At 47.7% G+C, this 25,639-nt stretch overlaps 1 protein-coding gene and 1 long non-coding RNA gene across 3 annotated transcripts in view; one reads left to right on the top strand and one right to left on the bottom strand.

Annotated features, from left to right (window-relative positions):
- Nucleotides 1-25,639, bottom strand: part of LOC119402891 (uncharacterized) — a 363,615-nt gene that overhangs the window by 57,401 nt on the left and 280,575 nt on the right. The gene's annotated exons all lie outside the window — the stretch shown is intronic.
- The window catches only part of LOC125759570 (uncharacterized), a 48,805-nt gene that overhangs the window by 2,904 nt on the left and 20,262 nt on the right, over nt 1-25,639 (top strand). For both annotated transcript variants that reach the window (XR_007417172.1, XR_007417171.1), the window contains one exon: nt 13,976-14,058. This is a non-coding gene — a long non-coding RNA (uncharacterized LOC125759570). The remainder of the gene's footprint in view (nt 1-13,975; nt 14,059-25,639) is intronic.

The raw sequence follows: 25,639 nt of genomic DNA on the forward strand, positions 1-25,639 counted from the left end.
TAGATTGGCGATTGCAGCACTCGCCCGATTGCTCATTGCAGTACTCGCCCGCCCTCCTTCTACGCATGCCTTAGAGCTTTAGTTAGAAGTTAGATGGGAGACCACTTGCTTTGTGGACTCCAATGACATTTCGGTAAAGCTGTGGGTTGCTGCACTATCTGGCAAAAGCTTTTTGTATGTGCAGCACCCACAAACACATACTTCAATGAATACCGATATCATAATTTACAAAGTCTAGGCGTTCAACTAAGCACCCTTATACTTAACCCCATGAAATGCTTTGTGGACTCCAATGACATTTCGGTAAAGCCTCCGTGCAAGCAATTCCGATTTTGTTTATGAAAAACTGACTAAGGGATGATATACGGAAGAAGCTTTGTACGTCACAGCCGAACAAAGAGATATTTAGGCATCCGTTATAGAACGGGCTGTCTTCTTTTATGTCAGATTTTTTTTTTATTTTTGAGGGCTCAGATATCCTAATAATAAAGGATCGAGTAAGCCAGAGCGATTGTCAAGACGTCGCAGTGCCTTTTTTCCACCTGATTACATACACAAACAATGCTGTGCACTGTCGCGTTGAAAAGAAGCGCTCACAGCGTGGTGTCTACAGTCTCTGCTGTTTCGCATTCCTTTTCAAGCGGTTGTAGCCTTGATGGTAATGAAAACCAACTAAAGTCATTCATGATGCAATCCAGAAACAATCTATTATCTTTTTATTGCGACCTAGCCTAGAGCACGACGAAATCAGTGCGCCGCGCCGTTGGCGTTTTAACTGCGAATCTCTTTAGGGTCCCCGCTTGTTTATTCTTGCATCTCAGGTGGCGTGACCACGCTCACAATAAAGCGCTCACTAGAGGCCACAAGAAAGCTAGAAATGCTCAAAACCGGGTTAAAATGAACGAACAAGGTCTAACAAAGTATGATTACCGAAATAACAATGAAATAATCCCAATAATTACATAAACATCACTAAAACGTCTATGTAGCTTGCGGCTGAGCCCAAGGCCGCGCACGAGAGCACGCCATGGCTTCGCTGAGCGATTGAACGCCACCCCCCCCCCCCTCTTACGCTTCGTCGGCGCTGCATCGCTGCATCTGATGGGGAAACAACCTGACGGAACACGCTGAAGACGACGCGTATCTCAACAGCCGTAACAAGCAGAAAGTCGATAAAGCGTTGTAAACAGTACCGCGCATGTTGCACACAGAGTTTGCGCATCTCCGTAAGAAGATTCTACTCGTTCCGGGGAAGCCCTACTTCTTTACCTCAAACATCGGCGTCATCGATGCTTTGGTAAACGAAACAGTGAGAACGATACGAATGGGAATTGATTGGGGCCAGTGCTGCGCTTTTCCTGAGGTTTCAAAGTAATGGAGCTGCCATACGGCCCCCCTCCCCCCCCCCAGCACCCTGTACATAATGGCCCTATTTCTTGCAGGGAAAACCATGTACTTACACTCACAAAATAGATCGAGTAAAAATGGCGTCTTTTTGCCCTACAACAATAAGCGTCATTACTTTTGCCTTCCTTTCCTTGCATTATCGCCGCGCGCCCGGCACTTTCTGGTCACGAACGTCATGTGCACCTCCAGCGTGGCATAGCATTCTTGGTAGGAAAGTCTTAGCGCCGAGTTTTCAAGAAAGGAAACGCAAGGAAGCCAGATGACGATCATTCTTGTGGGACAAAGAGACGCCCTTTTTACTCGATTTTTTTCTTTCAGCGTATTAATTATTTTGCGATATACCCGCAGTTCACAGGGCATGTACAAGCGCAACTGACTCATTGACCATAAACAGAAAATTTTGCAATGCTGGCGCCAGCATAAGCGAGCGCAAGCAAGGCGTTGGCTCTACATTCTAGCATAAAACACCGACTCCTGTATATAGGCTCGCAGGGACTGCAAAAGCTACGCCCAGCAGCCACTTTGACTCGAATCTTTAAGACCACCGTCAATGGCCCAATAACAGGGACCGGGAGCAATGCCTTTTACGACCACTGCTCCGCCAAGCAACGTCGACATACTTCACGCTCGATTTGATAAAAGTGTGAGATGTACCTTTAAGTGCTGTCTATACTGTGCACGCTTCCATTTAGCCGCGATTACAGTGCTACCGACGATTATAAACAGTAACATTCACGCGTCTTTGTGCTCGAAAGATATCCATGAGCAAGTTGCCTCCTGTACACCCCTCGTTAATACGTGTCGCGTCAATCAGCGACGTCAAACGTTTCTTCATGCCATAGAATCGGTACCATAGAAGAGGTAAAAAGGGCACAAGGCCAGCATGCTGACCGTAGAATTTGTTGTAACTCTCGTCAACAACACAATATGTTAATTCGGGAATATAATGTTAGTGTACACTGCCGTGATATATGTGAATATTATGAACGTTGCTTCACCAATTTTATTCTATTGGCCTTCGTTTAAGGCTACTGGCATTTCTGCCACATCAGTAAGCGATTCCCCTGCGAGCGTTGCTGGTTGAGAGCTTCTGGTTGCCCGGCAAATGTTTCATTCCCTCTCTGGTGAAGCACCTCTTATACCGTCACGTTCACTCACGTATCGGCGTCGAAATAGGCAACTCGGAAAAGAAAAAAAAAATCCCGCCGATTACTGAAATTGTGGAAATCGACTTCATGCGAAGCAGCCATTGAGAGAGGGATGTAAAAGCCCAATAATTATTATCATACTGATGGAGTAGCCGGGCAAGCCGATATTTTTTTTTTGCTTTTAGCCAAGAGTTCTCAGGTGGATCGACGTCTTTCTGTAAGCTTAGTAGTCGTGCGCACATCCTGGGCTTGACAGCCATGCCGACTGCACTAGCTGTAACAGGAAGCTTATGGTCCGACATAACATTGGCCCTCACGTTCGAGCAGAGGTGTCAGTACTATGGCAACGAAGTGAAGTCTATGACGCGATTATGTACATATCATAAATAGCGGCCATCGGTGTATTTGAGCAACACGTGCCTGCTGTGTGTGCGGTCAATGTTAATACATTGTTATAAAAGCGTATGGCCAGCACTGCAACAGCCACTGGTGTTGCCCCGACATGACGTTTGTATAGGGCATCCACCCTAAGCAGTTTCAAGCACGAGCGTTGTCGTGGTAGAATACCTAACTACCATACACAGTGCCTGCATTGGATTGCGGCTTGAGCCATGGTTATTTTTCTCTTCCATTGGGTACTTTCTTTCATGGACAATGAAGGCACCATATTTTTTGAGACACGAGCTCCATAACCGTTTCTCGCAAAGATTTTCAAAGTCAATTTTTGCTGTACCCGGCTTGATATAGACTGAGAATGACATGTGGCGCAGAGCCATATACCATGGGCAGGGTTCTGTTTGTATGTGGCACGCGTGACCAATGGTAAGAGTTGCGTTACACACGTGACATGCAAGTCACGTTACTGGCGCATTCAGCTGGGAATCGTGTTCGCCATGCACTCTTGTAGTCCTATTGAAATTTTGGTATATCCAAAGTTAAGGAGACGACTACGAGAGCGTCCAGACCCAGGCGGCTAGATGAGCACAGGCGGCTAGAAATGCTCAAAGTGAATCTTGTTGGCTATAAAATGCTTCGCATTTAAAACTCCTGCTCAAATTCCGCATGTCTGTGGCAGTGTTTATTCGCATACTTAGTTTGCATTTCTCGAGTTATTGACCGCTTGCCTGAAAGAGTGGCATTGAACTCTATCATAAAGAACACCTACGTCATCTAACTGCCAATTCCACCTACAGTACTTAAGCATCTTCACTAGTATATTCTCATGTCAAAAAAGACACGCTGTATATGTCATTGGCCTCGTAGTCAAAAACAACGCGGGGAACGCGTTTACGTCTACCAAAAGGCACGTGTCAATTAGTCGTCTTCTCATTCGTGTGAAAGAAAAGCAGGGCCTTCTAGATCATTCTGTGGTGTGAACTTTACATTCCGTCTACCCTGATTCTAATCGTGGCTGCGGCTTCCCCGCAAAATTGTCGTGGCGGCAGCCGGTATCCAATAGGGGATATTCATAATGATTAGTGCTCTGGCAACAATGGTCATGCCCGCCGCTTCTTGCAGCGCTCATTCGCGGGATTGTCTGCTAGCTAGGCCGGAGCAAAATAAGCAGGAATGTATTTTAGATAAATAAAAAAGTCCCGCCATCTCCCCGTAAGGGAACCCTCAGTAGTATCCGAAGCAGCCATGAGTCGACTTAGATTTATGTAAATGTTTTATTTTTCTCATCACTGTTCATCGTCCTTCTATTCGAGGTTCCCCTGATATTGTTACTCGTCATATATGACTTTAAGCTCAGGGGAACGTTTTCCCTTGAGTATAACGGCCTTGTGGTCCGTAAAGTATAAAGTTAATGGCTCTTGCTGCAAAGGTTGCAGCTTCAAGTTTGACAATGCGATGTCAACGCGCCCGTTTCGGTTCGGCTTCGCGAGCCTGCCGCTCCGGATCGGCTGGGGCACTGGCTACGTCGACGTGACGCCGGGGAGACAGGCCTCGTTCATAAGCTGCTGCGCATCTAAGGGTACCTTGCATGATTTATGGCTGGTTGGTTGGTTGGTTGGTTCCTCAGTGCTTTGGCTCAACCCACTGCGGGGGATAGGCCATGAAGCGGACGGTGCTTTGCTTAGGAAACTAATTCACTTCGTGAAGGAAAAAGCTGAAATGAAATGTTTAGCCTTTACATATAAACTCGCAAGATTTAAAGAAGAGAAAAAAGAAGAAAAAAAAACACCTATATAGAAACAACAACAAGAACAATAAAAAAAAATATATATATACAGTTGCATATAAGACAACTGAGGCTACCTTGCATGATTTATGGCGCAGTGGGTACCTTGCATGATTTATGGCGTAGTGGGTACCTTGCATGAATGACGATGATTTATGGCGAAGTGGGTACCTTGCATGATTTATACTAGATCACGCGCCGCAGTGGAGCGAGCGCTCTATCGCGCTTCCATATGTCAGGCAAAAATTCATTTCTGCACACCATGCGCGAGCTTTTCGCTCCTGCGAAAACTTCGTTCTCTTATTTCTTCTATATATCTAGTGGCACCATTTTCTCAGGCAAACATTCCTTTCTGCACACCATGCACGAGCTCTCCTCTCGTGCCAGCACATCGTTCTCTTCTTTGTTCCGTACATCTAGTGGCACGCGGGGCACTGGTCACACCTGGGGAACAGGCCTTGTTCATAAGCTGCTTCTCACCTAAAAGAAAACGTTTTACTGTTTGAAGCCGGTTTGGGTTGCTTTAGAACTCGCAATTATAAAGCGTAATTCAGTAAAAAAGAAGAAACATTCACATTCTCTGAGGAAGCTAAGGAAACGACGGAACATGTCCTGACTGAATGTGGAGATATCTAGCCAGGAGTATGTTTGGGCACAAGCCTACATGAAGTTTCCAGTTTTAGTGACAACAATGAAAATCTTAACACTTCCGCAATTGAAATAGGTAAGGGATCGTTAGAAAATTGGTGGCACAAAAGTAGAGAGAAATGACAAAAGTATATTGTGGGAAAAATAACGTCATTCTGCAACTAGGCGCAGAATGCTAGGCCGCGGATTTATGCTTTTTTTCTCTTTGGTGAAGTAGAAATAATCGAAATTAACAAGGCGTTAGGCGATTTTTAAAAAGTGTAGTGCTTTTTTTGTCGAGCCTGGTGGCGCACGTCACCGCCCCACGAAAAAAGGGGCCGCTCATAGCATCCATCAATCCCCTATTCACCGCAAATTGTCGCAAATGACGGGCTAAATTTCCAGAGCTTTTTTTCATAAGTGATCTTTCCTTGAGTCAACGCGTTTAGGAACAGACCTGCCCTCTTTCAAGATTGGCGCAAATTTACCAAGAAAATGCTACCACGACGTGGGACATGTTACCATTCGTGATAGAGCGCAAGAAGTTTTGGCTGCTGAAGCTCGGTAATCTCTCTGCATAATCGTAGAAAAGCTCACAAAACTTTATTCCATCCATTTGCATTTAGAAAAGTAAAAATCGAAAGGCAATGTTGTGTTCAACCGGCAATATAACTCACACGTTCAGTGCAATCACAACGTGGTGCTTGAAATTTCATATAGATCATAGCAATTTCGCTTTCACCGCTAGGATGACCTAACAAAGGAAAACAATAGAAATAAAGGAGAGAGATAGCATCGCTCCTTTCTTTTTAATGATTGAATTAGCTAAATCAAAGTTCTACTCTTCTTGACACAACCGAAATATACTTCTAGTGTGTGGGAAAGTTCTCATTTGATGAACCCTTTTTCCATGTCGTGCATTTTTTCCAGACACATCTGTGCAATGTTCAGTTTGGTTGCGTTAGGATTAGCACATTAATGAATAAACTGTCTTCGCTTTAACTGTTTTACCCCGCTGATCGAGAATTAACGCCCTGAATTGCCACAGGTTGAGGTGTAAATACCGTGACGTGGAACAGGCTTTTGTGTCGGTGATGACGTCTTGGTTTAGCGGGAAGTGGTACGAAATGTCATTGACCGTAGTGCTTCCCGACGACGGACGAGCGTTGTTTTCTTTTGCAGAACTCATCTCTACTTCCTGATATTCTTAGAGGTCGTTAACTTTCTCAGGAACATAGATTACAAGAACGCTGACGCCAATTCCAGGGAACGCACTTGAATATAAAATAATTCTGCGACGAATCACACTTCTTTAACTTTGGAAATGTAACGGTCCCACTTATGAATTCGTTCGCACTTTGCTGGCATCTGTTCCCTGTTCTCGTCTCCTCTTTTATTCATGAAGCGATGTAGAAAGATTGGTTATTGTGTAGCGAAGCGTTCGAACTTGGTAATGGGTCGTCCTCTCGAACACCTTCTAGTGGGTCGCCCTCTTCGGCTCGAAGAGAATGCAGCTCGCTCTGAGAGTCGGCCCCGCCTTGACTGTCGCTGTATCGTCGAATATCGTCGCCGCTAATAAACCTCTTTATAATTTGGTGGAGGTGCCGGGGTTGTTGTGAAGGCCCAGCACTCTCCACCAAATCGTGGTACGCCCCCACCAATCGCTACGGCTGCCCCACACATTTACGCCGAAGCCTCCGCTCGACCTCACTCTTTCGAAGCGGATGTACCGGTAACCTACGCCGACGTCACGCACAGGCCACGACTGCGGCCCACCATGCAGTCCTACCGTCAATCCCGTCCTGCACCATGGGCGGGCCCTGCCCCAGCGAACCGATGGCGCACACCTGACAATCGCCCCATATGCTTCGCATGTGGCTGCGCCGGCCACGTGGCGCGCTATTGCAATCGCGTGCAGCCGCCTAGAGACGTGTCGCCTGCAAGACTACGACATCCGAGTGCTGTACCGCAACGGACGCCAGCATGCTGACGCCGACGCCCTCTCGCGCTCTCCCTTGCCTGACGACAATGCCCCTTGCTCAGTATCTCACATAGCTGTTGCTTCAATCGACGTTCACACTATCGCTACCGAACAGCGCAAGGATAAATGGATCACCTCGCTGATCGACTTGCTCACTGATCCGTCCGCAACACCATCCACTCGCGCGTTGCGGCGTCAAGCCCACCATTTCGCCGTTCGCGACGACCTACTGCACCGACGCAATTACGACGCCGACGGCCGCCAGTGGCTACTAGTGATACCCCGCAGTCTGCGTTCTGAAATATGCGAGGCCTTCCACTCTGACCCGCAATGCGCGCACTCTGGGGTATCCAAAACTTACCACCGCATTCGACAACGATACTTCTGGCGAGGGATGTACCGCTACTTGCAGAAGTTCGTTCGCTCCTGCCTCGATTGCCAACGCCGAAAACCTGCAAAGCACGTGTCGCCACCACGACTACAACCATTACCTTGCCCTAACCGTCCGTTTGGGCGCGTGGGCATCGATTTGTACGGACCACTTCCTCTGACTTCGGCTGGTAACCGCTGGGCCATCGTCGCTGTTGACCATCTAACGCGATACGCTGAAACCGCCGCCCTCCCAGCGGCTACAGCGCGCGATGTTGCCTCCTTCCTACTACATCGATTCATACTGCGTCACGGACCACCCCAAGAGCTTCTCAGCGATCGAGGCCGGGTCTTCTTGTCGGAAGTCGTGGAAGCCATTCTCAAAGAGTGCCATGCTGTTCACCGCAAAACTACTGCTTACCACCCGCAGACGAATGGCCTAACCGAACGCTTTAACCGCACGCTCGGCGACATGCTCTCGATGTACGTCGCCGCCGATCACACCAATTGGGATGCCATTCTGCCCTTCGTCACCTACGCCTATAACACCGCCCCTCAGAGTACTACTGGTTTTTCACCTTCTTCTTACTGTACGGAAGGCACCCCTCGCACACCATGGACACGATACTTCCATACAAGCCGGATCGCTCTTAATGTGCGCCTATTTCTGCCACAGCCAGACTTGCTGAGGAGTGTCGTGAGCTCTCCAAGACCTTCACTACGCATAACCAAGAGCGGCAGAAGAGCATTCGTGGTGACAACACCACTTCTGCGCCCACGTTCCTCCGTGGAGCGCTCGTTTGGCTCTCTGTCCCTACCACTGCAACTGGCCTCTCTTCCAAACTACTGCCCAAATACGAAGGCCCCTACCGTGTCGTTGAATGCACATCCCCGGTCAATTACCTCATCGAACCCATAGAACCGTCTTCGGACATGCGCCGTCGAGGGCGCGACATTGTCAACGTGGAGCGCCTGAAGCCCTACCACGACCCCCTCATAGTGACTTGTTGCTAGGTCGCCAGGTGGCTCCCTTTTCCTACCCGGGGGTAATTGTAGCGAAGCGTTCGAACTTGGTAATGGGTCGTCCTCTCGAACACCTTCTAGTGGGTCGCCCTCTTCGGCTCGAAGAGAACGCAGCTCGCGCTGAGACTCGGCCCCACCTTGACTGTCGCTGTATCGTCGAATATCGTCGCCGCTAATAAACCTCTTTATAATTGGAATATGCAGAGCGAAAACCTGTAGAACAAGCAATGAAAGGGCAAGAAAATTTCGTTCTAGCGAGTTCTTACATTGCGGGCTTTGCAAACGCATCCTAATCTGATGAAGCAAAGGAGTCCGTTGTAGTCAATTCTCGCTTGGTCTCGCTCGTTGGTTGACAGTTTAGGAGAACCTTTCTTAACAGCGAAGCTGTTTAGGCTATCAGTGACTTGTGCTCCTTCGTGTAAAACTTCACAGGCGAGTATGCGCCACAGGAACTGGGCAAGCCGCACTATCGAGTACAGAAGACGCGAGAGGTAAACGAAACTCTGCTCGGCGAAGTGGAGCACATGAAAGACGTGAAAGAGAGTTTTGCAGCATCTACCTTGGATGCAGTGAACTACCGTGGACTTTCTCCTGCCGCCATGCAACTGTGAGATCTCACCAAAGCACAGATTATCAGCAATTGAGAAGACTTTTCGACAAGAATTTTGCATTGCGCACTCCGTCCGTCTTCTTAAACACCATTTTAAGGTACATATGCGCCGTACCTTGAGGCATATGTATCAAGGTACAGTGAAATTGAATATTTAGGTACATTAACATCATTATCTTGGATTCATTTAGCTAGAAAGAAAAAATCATGTTGAAGCGATATAATGACGGCCTTATTATGCGACAGACATCTGCTAAGCAACAATGTGTATTGTGAAGCACATGCATTTCATGGTATTGAATGAATGAATGAACATTTATCCAAGCAAAATCCAAGAAATGGGCCTTGATAAAAAAGCTGCAATGGTAGCTTGAGAAGTGCACAGTGCCCTGTAGAGCGAAAAATATGAGACATAGCAGCAGAAACATGTGCACATTCAAAGGCATGCACATACGCAAACTGCACAGTGGCAAAATAAAAAAGCGTGAACATTTGCACTAGTGAATACAGTGAAAACCAGAAAACAGTGAAAATAGAAAACAATGAACGGCCGTTCAACAGCATGGAAGGAATGCAATTTCATTAGTGACATATCAGCAGTGGAACTTGCCAAGGTTACAGATGCATATTCTAGCCTAGGAGATGTGCAAGTCGCATATCAAAATGAGTTGAATCTGTCTTGAACCACGTTGTTCAATCATCTTGTTTATTCCCTCTCATAATTTGCTGTTTGGCATTAAGTTGCCATAGGGCTTATGATCAATACACAGTATTATGACTGTTGACACAATTTGACAAGGTGAAAGTGTTGTTATTTTGTCCAGGCCTTAGTTTATCTTCATGAGAAGTGCGCTGTTTTCTTTTTTCTTCTCTTTTTGCTATGAATCAATACCAAGTTGCCCAATCTTCACTCCTGAGCAGAGTAGCTGCGACAGGGCTGGGCAGAGATACTCAGAAAAGTATTCCGGAATACAGATATCGAAATACATGTGAACTGGAAGCCTAAAATACACATACTGAGATACATTTGCCTTTAACGTAACGGGATATTTCGGAGATATTTCGCAATAAGACGAAAAAAGTATTCCAGAATACAGTTACAGCGATACAGATACTGGAATACTTTTTTTTTATTTCAAGGATGATCATACTACGCAAATACACTTATTAGTGCAGCATAATGTTGTAAATAAAATTACAGCGCATCGAAACGTTCAGTCCATTTATTTATTTATTACAGTACCCTCAACGCCATTAAGACATTGCAGGGGAGGGGGTGGACAAAGTACATAATTAGTAATAATGACATAATTATAAGTATCAATTGCAATAAAAATACACCATTTCACAGCAACAGTAACAAGGATTGGACACCGAAATCGACATACTTTGCGAACAAACTAAGCTATGCTAGAAATAGCACACTTTAAGCAAATCACTCGAATCACTAATGAACACCAGTGAATTGAGAAAAGGCACACATTTAGTTTGAAGATCCGCTTTGCTACGAAGGTTGCTGTGTAGGCTTCTCAAATAGGCTGTCTTCTAACAGCGTCGGTTCAGCCTCAGCACAAGACTCACGAAATAAGAAAGTCTGCCTACCGCTGAAGGCGAGCACAAATTCGTGTTAAAGTGAATAAATGTCGCCTTCATAGCCAGACTGCCATGCCGCGTGGCAGGGCAATCTGGCTCGGGTCATCTAGATACCGAAACGCTTCCGCCCTCACTTGAGTTGTTCTCACTGTTCAGAATCCGAAGTATGTCCCCATCTTCGGAATCCTAAGCCGCCTGACCCTGTCGGCTTCAATCACGGTGTAAGAATATTCAGGTGTTGACACTGCGCGCGTCTAAGCGGCCAGAAAATGTTCGGTCGTCGGTCCGTTGAGCGGTGCGCCATCTAATGGCTTGAGGCGGAGAGCGCCCGCGAGTAGCCGAATCACGGTGGTGCTGCGTCATCGCCGCCGCTCTCGCCGTTCCCTCTCCTGTTGCTCTCTTGATTTCGCCCCTCGACGCCGCTTGGCGGATGCACATTATCCAGCAAAATGGCACAGAAAAATGCACGTTATCAGCAGCATGCGCGTTGCTACGGAGACGACTGCCCCGCTTTTCGTAGCGCCCTCTGCAAGTCATCTGATAAGTACCCGAACATTATCTGGACGCGCGTGGATTGCGGTTTCCCATGCGTTGGGGGAAGAGTGTCATCACCTGAGTATATTCTTACACCGTGGCTTCAATGAAGCTGTCACCACCACCGACGCTACCAGCACCCATTTCAGAAAGCCGCAACAGGCGAAGTCGGCTCCGGCGGTGGGGGTGCCTGCTACCACAAAGACCGTTTCACGCATGTAATCAATTAGGAGCGCACCCTGCCATTAGAGAGGTGGCTGAAAGCGCGTCAAAGATAGCGATCTTCTAGTCACTTCCGCCGCGACTGCGGAAACTGCTTTTCGAAGTGCTGCCGCTTTGAGAACTGAACGCACGCGAAGCATTGCAAAGCCTGTTCCAAGGCGGTTTCCGCGCGGGGGGTCGCGAAGTAATGGCTTGCCACCCCAAAAAAATTAGGCATGCTGCAATGACCTTGAGAGACAGCGACTTTCGTCGGCAGAGGCCGATAACACTGCCCCCGCGATTCTGCCGTCTGCGGCGTCGCGGGCTTTACCACATGGACCATTATGTGCTTGAGGGGAAAGCATCGCCGCCCTCTCTGTCGGCGACCGGCGGCGCGCCTTTGCTTCACTTGGCACAAATAAGAAAAAAATACGCATTTCCCCCATTGGAAACACGCTTCAACTAATTTCCGACACAAAAAAAAAACAGTGTAACGAGATACCCGTGTCCTGCATAGTATCGCGATACTGGCGATACATCGTAAATGTATTTCACTACTGAGATACAAATACATTTTTCAAATGTATCTCGATACAGAAATACAGATACTCAAACGTATCTCTGAAATACTACCGCGATACTCTTGTATCGCGATACTGCCTAGCCCTGAGCTGCGGTTGATCAAGAAGACCTTACTAACATTCACACCCTTTTTAAAGAGCACTTATAATGATAACTGTACTTACATCAAAAACTACCCGAATGACGCTAAACATGACAAGAGTGCACTTCTGGTGTTGTTTGGTATTTTTTACCTGCGTGTATTTTTCGCCCGGTGTGCACTAAGTTAAAAGCTCACAAGGAAATATTAACACCGTCTCAATTTTGTATTATTTCGTGCTTTTGTCAACAAGTCTGTAATAAGGATAGTCAAGTGCGAAACTTTGGTGAATACATTCATTTTTATGGATGCAGAAAAGTTTATGGACAGGGGCGTAGCCAGAACTTTCTTCGGGGGGGAGGGTTCAACCATACTTTATGTATGTTCGTGCGCGCGTTTGTATGTGTGCGTCCATATAAAGGCAAGCAAAACTGAAAAATTGGGGGGGGGGGTTGAACCCCCCCCCCCTTGGCTACGCCTCTGTTTATGGACTTTACTTTGTTGTGTCATTCTCAGGAATACATTTCTGCAAAGCAGCAAGAGTTGCTCGCCCACCTGTTTGTGTTCACGCCAGCGTATTGTGGGCGTGAGTGTCGGCAGGATTTTGTATTGGGGGGGGGGGGGCTGCAGGCCGGTGTAACCAAGCGGCCGGGTGAGCGGGAGAGCGCTGGTGTAGCCTGTGTGAGCCCAAGTGATGGTGTTTTTTAGGGGGGGGGGGCAGTGCTTCTTTTGGACCCCCTGTCGACGCCCATGATTGTGGGAACACTCTGCTGAGCCTCATTGCACATTATGTCGAACATCTCGTACATCTTACTACACTTGAGCAAACGTTGGCATTGAGGCTGAGTGTTATGCACAATACTGCGTGCAACTTTTCCGATATCGTGCGCATTTTAAAATTTCGCATTGTTTTAAAAAGAGGCTAATTGGAGCCAGCGTTCAGCAAACTTAGGTCCTAACAGGGACAGTTGGAGGAGTTGGTGTATATTCATTGTTAAAGGGTGTGCGAAGAAAATCACAACACAGAGTAACGAAGGGGACAGAACGACGCGCTACTAGCAAGCGAAGTTTGATCGAAACGATAGAAAGATATAAGCACACGGTTCAAAAAACTTACAAATTAAACAATCGCACATGCACAACAAGAGCACGAACATGACTAAAAGAGCCAAACACGTGCTAAACTTCAGTTGTTAGTAGTGCTTCGTCCTGTGTCCTTCGTTTCTATATGTTGTGGCTTTGCTTTCGCGCTTTCTTTGATATATGAACTTAAGTCCTATCTGTTTTGCAGCCTCTATACATGTGTGGTCAATTTTTATTCAACCACGTGGCATATCACGTCCTAGCATCCAATGCGCCAAACCACCACTCACTATATAGAGGAAATCTTGTTCACTACACGTAATTGCCAAATTGCAAGTTGACTTCGCGGCGATAGTACTTGGATTAATTTTCAATGGGGTAAAAATGCAAAAGCCATCAAGTGAGTAATGCAGAACTTTTGAGTTGCATATGGCACTAGCTGGTAAGCAGACATCGAAACATAGCTTTACTAATTATGCATAATAGAAGTACTGGTACATGTGATTATGCCGACAAGTTCCCAAGAACATTTCCAGAAATTTACGATGGTTTTCAGATATCTGTGAGTAAATATGTACCACCATATATGAAGACAACCTTGTCATTTTTGGGCATCGCTGAATGTTTTTATGACTCTTGGTAAGTGGACCTACAATCAACACCACAGGTCTATTTTGGACTTTTCTGCAGGAAACTGGACTGAACAATTATATGTGACATGTTTTTGCCATATAGCAAACTAATGCAACAAAAAACTGTACAGCCTGCCTGTCTACACTGTCGTATAGTTCTCAAAAGTGATGCTAGCTTTATTGTAATAATTTAGTAGCCTTCATGTGTAGGCTGATACTAAATTTCTTGGGTATCCCATTTTTTTATTGTACTTACATACGGGCATAGTGAAGCGCACAAGTCAGTGTGCATTAAATGAGATTTTACACCTTCCGTTTTGCTTTACTGCTGTGATTATATATGGTGCTCAGGTTCTACCGCCTATGTTGTTGCACGCGTTCGGCATTGGGAGTAGGTTGTGTGCGCCATGATGGAAATATATATATTGTAGGCATTAATTGGACTTCATCTTCCTCATCTGTACATAACCATCATCAGTCATCGGCTCGGGCTTCTTCTTGGTCGGTGCCATCTTGCCTTTGGCGTAATAAAGCGTCGGCTTAACCGCTTTATTTCAAGTGGTGGAGGAGCTTTCCGATCCCTTCGACCTCTCTTCTTCTAAATATCTCTCCTGGAGCTCCGTTCGGGACGCCGCTTACGCCAGCAGACCACCATGTCACAAGATGAGCCCACAGTGCCAACTCACCCGGTCCAACCGCCTGCCGCCGCCCCTACCACTGCCAACAACCCCCCTCGCGACCCTGAAATCTTCTCCGGTCTGCCTGGAGAAGATGTCGAAGACTGGCTCGACAACTATGACCGTGTAAGCGTTTACAACAACTGGAACGAGGCGTCGAAGTTAGCCCGCGTACAGTTTTACGTATCCCAGGTAGCCAAGACATGGTTCCTAAATCACGAGAGCGACTTCCGTGATTGGTCTTCCTTCAAGGACCAGCTACGGCGGATTTTTGGCACACCGACGGTTCGTTCGGAAGTTGCGAGGAAGAAACTGGCTGAACGCGTCCAGCATTACGGCGAGTCTTATACCTCGTACATTGAGGACGTTCTTGCGCTTTGCCGCCGTATCGACGATGCCATGCGAGAAACTGATCGCGTACGACATCTTCTGAAGGGTATAGGACCTACCGCTTTCAATGCCCTCACCGCGAACAACTCTTCGACGGTATCGGACGTCATCTCTGTATGCCAGCGGCTTGATGCCCTACAATCCATCCGCATGCGACCCGACTTTTGCGAAAACCCCTTGGTAAACAGTATGGAGCTCCGATCCATCATTCGAGCCATAATCCGTGAGGAATTGCAAGCCTACGGCTCACCACCTTGCAACAACGCTCACGCACAACCCGCCTCCACTGATCTGCGAAGTATGATCAAAGAGGAAATGACAGCCTTTCAGAGCGCCCACCATCCCACCGCTCCACCTTGCCCCCAACCGACTTCGTACGCACACATCGCTGCAATGCAACCTTCACCGCCTCCAGTCACACCACCGGTGCCTGTTCACGACCATCTAGCACCTCTCGTTGCCCGAGCACCGACTCCGCCATACCATTCCGCCTGGCGTGCCCCACGGCCTGTCTGCTATTACTGCGGCATTCGGGGACACATCTCCCGGGTTTGTCGACGCCGCCAGCAGGACGAACGTCGTGGTTATGCTGCTTTCGAACGTGACGAGCCATCTCGATTTTACCACCGTTACGCCGACAATGTTTTCACTCGCCGATCGCCATCGCCGGCCGACTTTTCGAACACGACCATCAATACACGTACCTCCAGACGACGTTCCCCATCGCCACTCCGGCGCTCTGTTTCGCCGCTTCGGCCTGTCTCTCAACTCCCTGTCCAGCGATCGGAAAACTAAACAGTGCAGTTTTTGGAGGGAAAACTGCATCGCTGCGAAATGCCTCAAGTCCTCCTGAACGACCGTCAAACATGTTATTGGTGATTGTGCAAGGTGTGCGGGTTTGGGCTTTGATAGACACGGGAGCAACGATTTCTGTTATGCGTGCGGACTTGTGTTCTCGTTTGCGGAAAGTGAAGACGCCCTACCTTGGATCATCCTTGATTGGGGCCAATGGAGCAATCATTCGACCATTGGCTCAATGTACAGCACACGTCTTCATTGACGGTATCCGTCATCACATCACTTTCGCAGTTTCAATTTCCTGTGCTCATGAACTCATTTTAGGCTGGGACTTTCTCTCGTCAGCGTCTGCTTTAATTTCTTGCCGCCAACGTGTACTTCAGATGACCGAGACCGATCATTGCAGCGAGCGTATCGATGACACACGACTGCGTTTTTCCACAGCTGCCGATTCCGCACTGCCTCCGGGTCAGGAGCAACTGATCCCGATCACGTCTACGCATATTGCCTATGGTGACGTGTTTATCACCCCTTACGGCCGCTGTCTAGCTCGTGGCATTGTGTTCCCATCCAGCCTGGTGCGATTCAAAGAAAGTGCTGCGGTAATCGTCGGCCTGAACACCACCACTGAGACTATTCTCCTACCTCAAGGTTCTGCGGTGACCTGTTATGTGGATACACAACCGGCATCTTTCGTACCTCTTGACGCCTTGCAAGCTCATCCTCCACAGGACAAGCCTATTTCTTCATCCACCTTTGCTTCCGGGATAAACCCCGACCTTCCTGCTCCTCAGCGTGAGGCGTTGCTGAAATTGCTAGCAAAACATCAGGCCTCCTTCGACGCCAATGCTTCGTCACTCGGACAGACCACAGTTGCGTCTCATCGTATCAACACTGATGGTCAGAATATTGTACGCCGTCGTCCCTATCGAGTCTCCTTGGCCGAACGCAAAATCATTGAGGAGAACGTGGCCGACATGCTCAAAAGAAACATCATACGACCCTCTGCCAGTTCTTGGTCATCACCCGTTGTATTGGTACAAAAGAAGGATGGATCGGTACGATTTTGTGTTGATTACCGCGCGCTCAACAGGATCACCCGAAAGGATGTATATCCGATGCCTCGTATAGATGATGCACTTGACTCTTTGCAAGGCGCGCAGTACTTCTCCACCCTTGACCTTTGTTCCGGATATTGGCAAATTCCAATGGACGAAGCGGACAAAGACCGCCTTTTCTACGCCGCACGGTCTTTACGAGTTTAACGTAATGCCCTTCGGCCTATGTAATGCCCCCGCCACATTTGAAAGGATGATCGACACTGTTCTTCGCGGCCTCAAGTGGAAAACTTGTCTATGCTATTTGGACGATATCGTCGTGTTTTCCTCCACTTTCGATGACCATCTGCAACGCCTCGACGAAGTGCTCACATGCCTCTCCAATGCTGGCCTTCAACTAAACACAAAGAAGTGCCACTTCGGTAGCACAACGATCAAAGTTCTCGGACATCTCGTTAACAAAGATGGCATCCAGCCCGATCCGGACAAAATTTCCGCAGTGCTCAACTTCCCGCGCCCACTCCGTGCAAAAGAACTGCGCAGCTTCCTTGGGCTCGCATCATACTTCCGACGCTTCATCCGGAACTTTGCCACCATTGCCTCGCCTCTCCACAAGCTCCTTGCTAGTACCGCTCCCTTTGATTGGAATCATCAGTGCGAAGCCGCATTCCAAGAACTCAAGTGCGCACTGACATCCCCACCGGTTCTTTGTTATTTCAATGACGAGGCACCTACGGTACTGCACACTGACGCTAGTGGGCAGGGAATTGGTGCCGTACTGCTACAGCGTGACCGTGAATTTCGCGAGAAAGTTGTCGCGTATGCAAGCCGCACTCTCACCTCTGCAGAGAAGTACTCGATAACCGAACAAGAGTGCTTGGCTGTTGTCTGGTCCATCCAAAAATTTCGTCCGTACCTCCATGGTCGACATTTCAGGCATTAATTGGACTTCATCTTCCTCATCTGTACATAACCATCATCAGTCATCGGCTCGGGCTTCTTCTTGGTCGGTGCCATCTTGCCTTTGGCGTAATAAAGCGTCGGCTTAACCGCTTTATTTCAATATATTCTTTCATTGACATGAGTACTGCTACTGTTTTGGTTCTAATAAAATATTGCAAGCACTGGTTCTTGTATCAGTTGAGCTATCACTGCTTGTGCATGGAAATGAAAGAAATGAACTTGTGTATACAAAGCAAATTGTTGAAGCACTGTCTGCTCAATATAACTGCTTCTGTTTGATTACCACAGAAGTTTAATAGATGATTCACTCATTATAACACATTGTAGAGGAGAGATAGGCAACGGGAAATTAGGCAGAAAACACAGCGTTCTAACGTAGATTGGGTAATCTTTCAACAATAGTAGCGTAATTCGGGCTTCGTGCATAACCACGAAGCCCGTAAGCTGAATAACAGCAACAATTTCCAATTAATAGGAATAGCACTGGTGCATCAGCATGCGTTCACTGTGGTCGCTGCTGGCGAGTTGAGTGCGGACATTCCCATTTAAAAGCGAGACAAGGAAACTGTCGCTCAGCTTGTGCTAGAAGAGTTTGGTTTCAGCTGTTGTGGCAATTTGTCACTCAACAATTTAACCGTGTTTTATATAGATTTGAGATGGGATAGGAATTTGTGCAGGCTGTAAGCGCACCAGCCAGTGTACAACACATGAAACTAATCCTAAAACTACCGAAATTACCACACCTAAGTGAACAATATAACTTCCCCTGTCTAATCTTGTGTGCTGTGCTACAGCTTCCCTAAAGCTCGAACTATGCTGAATCAAAGAAATCCTGAGTTTTTAAAAAATAATAATGATAATATTAATCACATTATTATTATTATAATATTCTTATTATTTTATAATTATCGTTGTTTTCACTGATTGTTATAAGTATAGCTTCTTCCCAAGAGCTATCAGTGAATGAAATCTTTGTCAGAAGAAGCCCTTTGATGCTCATCCACGGATTCGTTCTTAAAACGCATAACTCATATTGCCATTTGTAACTAACAAAGCTTTATTTGCCTGTTTGAGATCTGCTGCATTTAATTTTATTATCTGGCTTTGTTTCTTGGTGCAATTCATTTTGTACCTTTATCTGTTACTTCTGATTACACAGAATGACTATGTTCTGATTCTAATGTCATTTTTATTTATTTGTTATGTATTTGTTTTCCACCCCTGTAATAGCACTCTGTAAAGGGTGACAGTATCTGTAAATAAATAAATTGCGATGAAGAAGAAATGCACTCTGAAGAGCCAGCTACACGGTCGTATCGTCAGCGCTACACAGGAGCGGCTCGTGCTGAACGTTGTTGCTGTTTGCGCTGGCTAGGCTTACGGTTCTATACGCTGTCATATTACAGTTTCTCTTGTCCACGCCGTGTCTCAGCTCTTTATTATAATTGGTGGATGTTTCTAGGTCTTCTGACAATCCCGGACTCTACCTGCCGCCATGACCACCGAAACCCACACAAGCCCGCCGCTACCTGCTCCGCAGGCCACCGCATGCTCCGGCGCGGTCCGTCAGCGGGACCCTCCAATATTCAGTGGCACTGATGACCACGACGCCAAGGCAACGATGACCAAGAGCTGAAGCAAATTATACAGTAACTGAAAAAGAATGCCTAGCGATCATCTGGGCCATTACAAAATTTCGGCCTTACCAGCACGGTCGCCCCTTCGATGTCGTTACCGATCATCACGCACCTTGCTGGTTGTCCTGCCTCAAAGATCCCTCCGGCCGCTTGGCAAGATGGGCTTTGCGGCTCCAAGAGTACGACATCCGGGTTATCTACCGCTCAGGCCTGAAGCATGCCGATGCCGACGCTCTTTCGCGTTCGCCTGTTTCCAGTGACACTGCGAGTGTCTCCATTCTGAACAACTTATGTTCGCCATTAGGATCCATCGACATGGATTTGGAGCAACGCAAAGATTCGTGGATTGCGTCTTTGATGGATTACCTCGCTGACGCGCTCGCACGCCCGCCATCTCGAGCACTACGCCGACAAGCCTCTCACTTCGCCATCCGTGATGGAACCCTTTATCGCCGCAACTACCAATCTGACGGCCGCAAATGGCTACTTGTCATACCCAGGCAACTACGCGCCAGCATATGTGCTGCTTTCCATGCCGGTCCACAGTGCGCACACGCTGGTCTGTTTCAAACCTATGCCAGACTGCGTCTTCGGTTTTACTGGCGCGGCATGTGCACATTCGTACAAAAGTACATTCGATCTTGCACAGAGTGTCAACGCCGCAAGCCCGATCCTTGCCGCTCTTCTGGACCAATGCAGCCGTTGGCGTGGCCAATGCGACCATTTTACCGGGTTGGAATAGATCTTTACGGTCCTCTACCATACACATCCACCGGAAATCGCTGGGTTATTGTGGCGATAGACCACCTCACGTGATATGCACAAACAGCCGCTCTGCCAGCCGCAATGGCACGCGACTTTGCGTCTTTCCTGCTTCAACGCTTTGTTCTACGTCATGGTGCTCCTCGTGAACTCCTGAGCGATCGAGGCCGCGACTTTCTCGCGGATGTATTTCAAGAACTTCTCGCTGAATGCCATGTGATTCACCGCTGTACTACCGCATATCATCCGCAAACAAACGGCTTGACCGAGCGTTTCAACGGAACTCTTGGAGACATGCTTTCTAAGCATGTCGCCTCTAAACACACCCACTGGGACGTTATTCTTCCCTACGTAACGTACGCCTACCTTACGGCACCCCAGGCGACGACCGGCCTTTCTCCCTTCTTTTTACTCTATGGCCGAGAACCATCGTCTCCGATCGATACCATTATTCACTACCGACCCGACTCATCCGAGGGCACACCAGTTTCCGTAGCTGCTCGATATGCAGAAGAATGTCGGCAACTAGCCCGCTCCCTTACAACTCAATAACAGGGGCTACAGAAATTTCGACACGACGACGGACGGCCCCACAATCAGTTTTCGCCCAACTTTCTTGTTTGGCTCTGGGTGCCTCCCACTCCTGCGCCACGTAACTCCTCGAAGTTTGTCAGCCGGTACCATGGACCCTACCACGTGCTACAGCAAACTTCTCCCGTTAAGTACATCATCGAACCCCTCACGCCCACTACGGACCTGCGTCGCCGAGGCCGCGAAACTGTTCACTTGGATCGCCTCAAGCCATACCACGAACCCCTTGCTCTTACGACACCTTAGAACGCCTAATGGGCTCCGTCTTTAGCGAGGGGGGAAATGTGACGAAGAAGTGCACCCTGAAGAGCTAGCTCCACAGTCGTATCGTCAGTGCTACACAGGAGCGGCTCGTGCTGAACGTTGTTGCTGTTTGCGTTGGCTAGACTTACGGTTCCATACTCTGTCATATTACAGTTTCTCTTGTCCACGCCGTGTCTCAGCTCTTTTTCTTAAAATAAGTAAATTAAATTATGAGTTCATATATACAAACGAGGACGCAGAGAAAATAGGAGAGGGTGCACTCTCAGAACTACCACCGAGAGGTTCACAACGCCTGCCTACTTTTTCTGGAGGAGGTGATAAACGGAGAAAATGAAGGTAGCACGAAAACGAAAAGGAAGTCATCGAAATAATAAAGAAGGGGGCAGAAATATATGGTAACACGGAAAAATTAGCACATTTCTGCCGCCTTCTCTGTTATTTCTATGACTTCCTTTTTTTTCGTGCTACCTTGCTATCGTGCTACCGTGCTCTCTGTCTTCCAAACGCCACTAGCAACCATGCGCAGCGGAGAAGCGGACGCTCGGGGCAATTTTTGTATTTCTCGATGCCGCCGCTGCTGCAAACTTAATTTACACTAGTCATTCGCAGTAAAGTTATTTACCAGTCTTCGACACGCCAGACATGACGATCGGTGATCCGGTAGGAATGTCGCCTGGAAAAACGGAGTGGGTAATCGCCGCACAGCTGTAGTTACTAGCAAGACCTAGTGCCACCTAAGGGTAGCATATACAGGAACTCTACCTAAGCCATTCAACGCTATCTATCAATCATTAGGGCCTGTAATTTTCACGCTCTTTTGCGTTTTCTCTTTGAACTTGAGCATTCGTTGCGTCTTGCGTCAGATGTTCAACAGTGGGACGGCCGCTTTTTCAGAGCGGGCATCGCCGTATGTGGTTGTTCTTTCTCATTGTGACCGTGCGTGACTGGCTAGGCTCCCACAAGTACTATCACTTTGTGCCAGCCCTCCCAAGGTGTATTGGAAAGTTTCCTTGTGTTTCTGAATGTCCAGATAGCATTGCGAGCACGACGTTAGAACCTAAGTTTATCCTGGAATTTAGGCGATCACCAGCGGTAATGCTGCCATGTTCGAAGTCACTCTCATGGATGCCAACGTGTTGCGCCCACTTATCAGAATATCTAGAATAGATGAGCGTGCTCGCCCTAAGGTTGTGGTGTGAGTGTTACGTGCTTTCACTATGGGTCTTAGGTTATTTTAGATTGTGTGTTTTGAATGCGAAGGATTTCCTATTAAAGGCACCGTGACGGTATCTATCTATCTATCTATCTATCTATCTATCTATCTATCTATCTATCTATCTATCTATCTATCTATCTATCTATCTATCTATCTATCTATCTATCTATCTATCTATCTATCTATCTATCTATCTATCTATCTATCTATCTGGCCCCCTACGTCTTGACATTAGCATGGTCGTCTCCTTTGCTTCGTATGTGTCAAAATTGACACAGAAAGACGTGAAAGTGTGCCGAACACGATTCTCAGTCGTCAAAATTTTAATGCGTGAAATCTAACAGGACTAAGAAGGACACAGATGCACAGGACAGCTGGTATTTTCTTAAACAATTCTCATGTCATGACATGAATAAAGTGATTACCCTGTCGCGTACCTGTTCAACTCCTGTCCACTACTCACGCGCGAAATATTTCCGTACACCGCGGCCCATCGTGTGCGGGTATGCGACACATGCGATTCATATTCTATATCATCACATGACGTCACAAGAACTTTATTGGTGTTCCGAAAAGCTCGTGCCCGGGCATCCCAAAATGCAACAAGTGCTTTGGAATGTTTAACCCCGCAGTGTGAAGAATCACATGTCACAGAAAAGGCGCTATCAGGGTCACCGGTGTTGTAGATGGGTGAAATGACCCGACGGAAGCAAATACTGGACATCACCTCTCGAGCTGGAATAGAACCCATGCATTGTGCATGGCAGACAAGTATTCTACCAAAGTGCCGCGCAAATGCTTCAAATTCTTTTGGAAAAGGACCCTACACAAGCGTCATGTCAGGGCTGCGCCATTTGGGTGACAGTATCGGCTATCCGCTTTTATATCAATGTACATCGCATATACATGACTCCTCAAGTTGTAGTCAACCGTAGCGCGAACACGCATACGACCGCTGAGTATGATTTGTACATCAGCGACCGCAGCATGCACTTCGTGGCTATGAAACACGTCTCTGTTCTCACGTGAGTGCCGACATACGTCAGACCATGAGCTACCCCGACGTCGAACGACCTCGTAACGCTTGGCTCGAAGCGAAAAATCTTAGTGCCTGATGTCTTCGCTTCATATTGTCTCCCACAATGCGTGGAATGTACCGAAATTTTTGAATGACTGAACATTTAAGCTACCAGGTGGCCATTCGTAGAGGCAACGCTTGTTGCAGAGTGTTGCAAGTGCGAAACTGGCTGTATTTACATTCTGCGAGCTTCAAAGGTCATATATGTTTGAATATTCTAGCCGACTACGCGTCATTCATACGGTGCGCCGTGCTAATATTTTGCGGCACTCGCGCTGCGTTCAAGAGTGGTGGTATTGGTAACAGCTTTATCGAGAATTCCGGAAAATTTGTGCCTGGGCCTAGGTCTCCCCGACGACATCAGAAGAACCTGTCTTCTCCGCCTCACGGGCTTGCTAGATGGCCAATTTTTGAGCTTGAACCTTTGAGCTGTGCAGTGCGGCCGTCCACCGCGCCACAGTTTCCTTTAGGGAGAGAACGTTATCTTTGCATATAACCTCACACTCCTAGAGAATGGGTCTAACAATGCAGCAGAAGAAAAAAAAATGAGGTTCCTGCACTATCGATATTATTCACCCACGAGCCCGGAGATATTCTTAGAAACCAAAAGGTCACTGCATTCGTGCGATCATCAATCAGCCAGACGTATTCTTCCACACTGGCATACCAATTACTCACCGTGTACGTCACGCATACGAACAATAAGGAGACTAGTCTGGCAATGATGACGTTTCCTTTTTCAGCTCAGAGCAACAGCCTATTCTGGTGGTGATGTCCTCCGCTACCGCCGTAGCTGTCGATCGCCGATGTCGCGCTCAGTGAGAAGAAACACCAGGTTTCAAGCCGGAACTGAACCGTCATTATCTGTGGCAGTCCAGTATTCTGCCACACAACCGCAGCAGTACTCGAAACCTTTAACACGAAAGTGTTTTATGCCCGGGTCCACCACGGCTCCACTGGCCTATCTCCGTCACGGATATGACGTTGTAAAATATAAAGACTAACAGTGGGCAAAGAAAAGAACCAGAAGAAAATGTTCCGTCAGCGGAAATCGAACTTACGACCCCTCGCTCTGCGGCGCGCAACGCGAAACGGTTCGGCCATGGATGACGCGTTCTTCGCAATGCTAACGGCGAGCTATTTATATACACCATTTGGAGGTGGCTGTAATCAGAGATCTGTGTTACAGCGTGTTTTCGTTATCACTAGCGAGATGGCGCGAAGGGCTCGAAGAGCGCGCTTGAAAGGTCGTCGCCATTGCTACGAGCGCCCGCGTCTACAGGGCGTGGTCTCTTGTGCGTGCGCTTATCTCGTGATCGCGGTGGTTTGTATATCTCGCGTTGAGAGCACGAAGGCCACTTGGCTTCAAGGAGGTTAAACAATAAACTGCTGGAGTGGCGACTATTGCGCAAGAGTGAAGCCGTGCCCACCACAAGATGGCGGCTGCGCCCGCCATCTTAGTAGGGGCACGATAACCCATCAGCGTTTGGCGATGGAAAGTGAGCGTTTTCCCCGCCCGCCAGACGAGTTCAAAATGGCAACTTTTAGGGGTCAGATACTGCTCCAAGTGTGTCTTTGTGTTACTAGTTTTTGCAAGTGCGCCTCAAAGTCATGGCAAATTTTATTGGAGATCAATCATCAATACTCCTTTCGAAGGGTTACTTTTTGGGCAACAACGATCTTTTATTTTACAATTAACATAGTATTTACACTAATCGATCAAAGCTATTTGATCTCTATGTGGGAACCACCAGGAAAGGGCATGTTTCCGAGCTTTTTGGTGGGCAAAAGCTGGCTTCACTTTTGCTGGCAAGGCGTTGCGACAGCTTCCACTCCAGAATTTTTTTAGATGCGAAGCATTTTATGGCGGAGTTCAATCCGGTGGTGCGCGACGTGACCACCGCTACTGCGCATGCGCGAACCCTCTCCACACACCCCCTCCCCCACATCACCTATCCCATTCCCCTCTCCCCTCTCCTCTCCCACTTTCTCCTTCTCCACCTCCCCCCTCTCTCTTCCCCTCCCCTTCTCTCTTCCCTTCTGAAACGCGGGCTCGACATGCCGAAACGCTGCTTCGCATCGCCTCATGGTCCCCTTTAGCGGAGATGGTGTGATTTTTTAAAACCTCCTTGCTTGGCTCACTGCAGCGGCCGC

Source organism: Rhipicephalus sanguineus, chromosome 8, assembly GCF_013339695.2.
Source record: "Rhipicephalus sanguineus isolate Rsan-2018 chromosome 8, BIME_Rsan_1.4, whole genome shotgun sequence".
Lineage (NCBI taxonomy): Eukaryota > Metazoa > Arthropoda > Arachnida > Ixodida > Ixodidae > Rhipicephalus > Rhipicephalus sanguineus.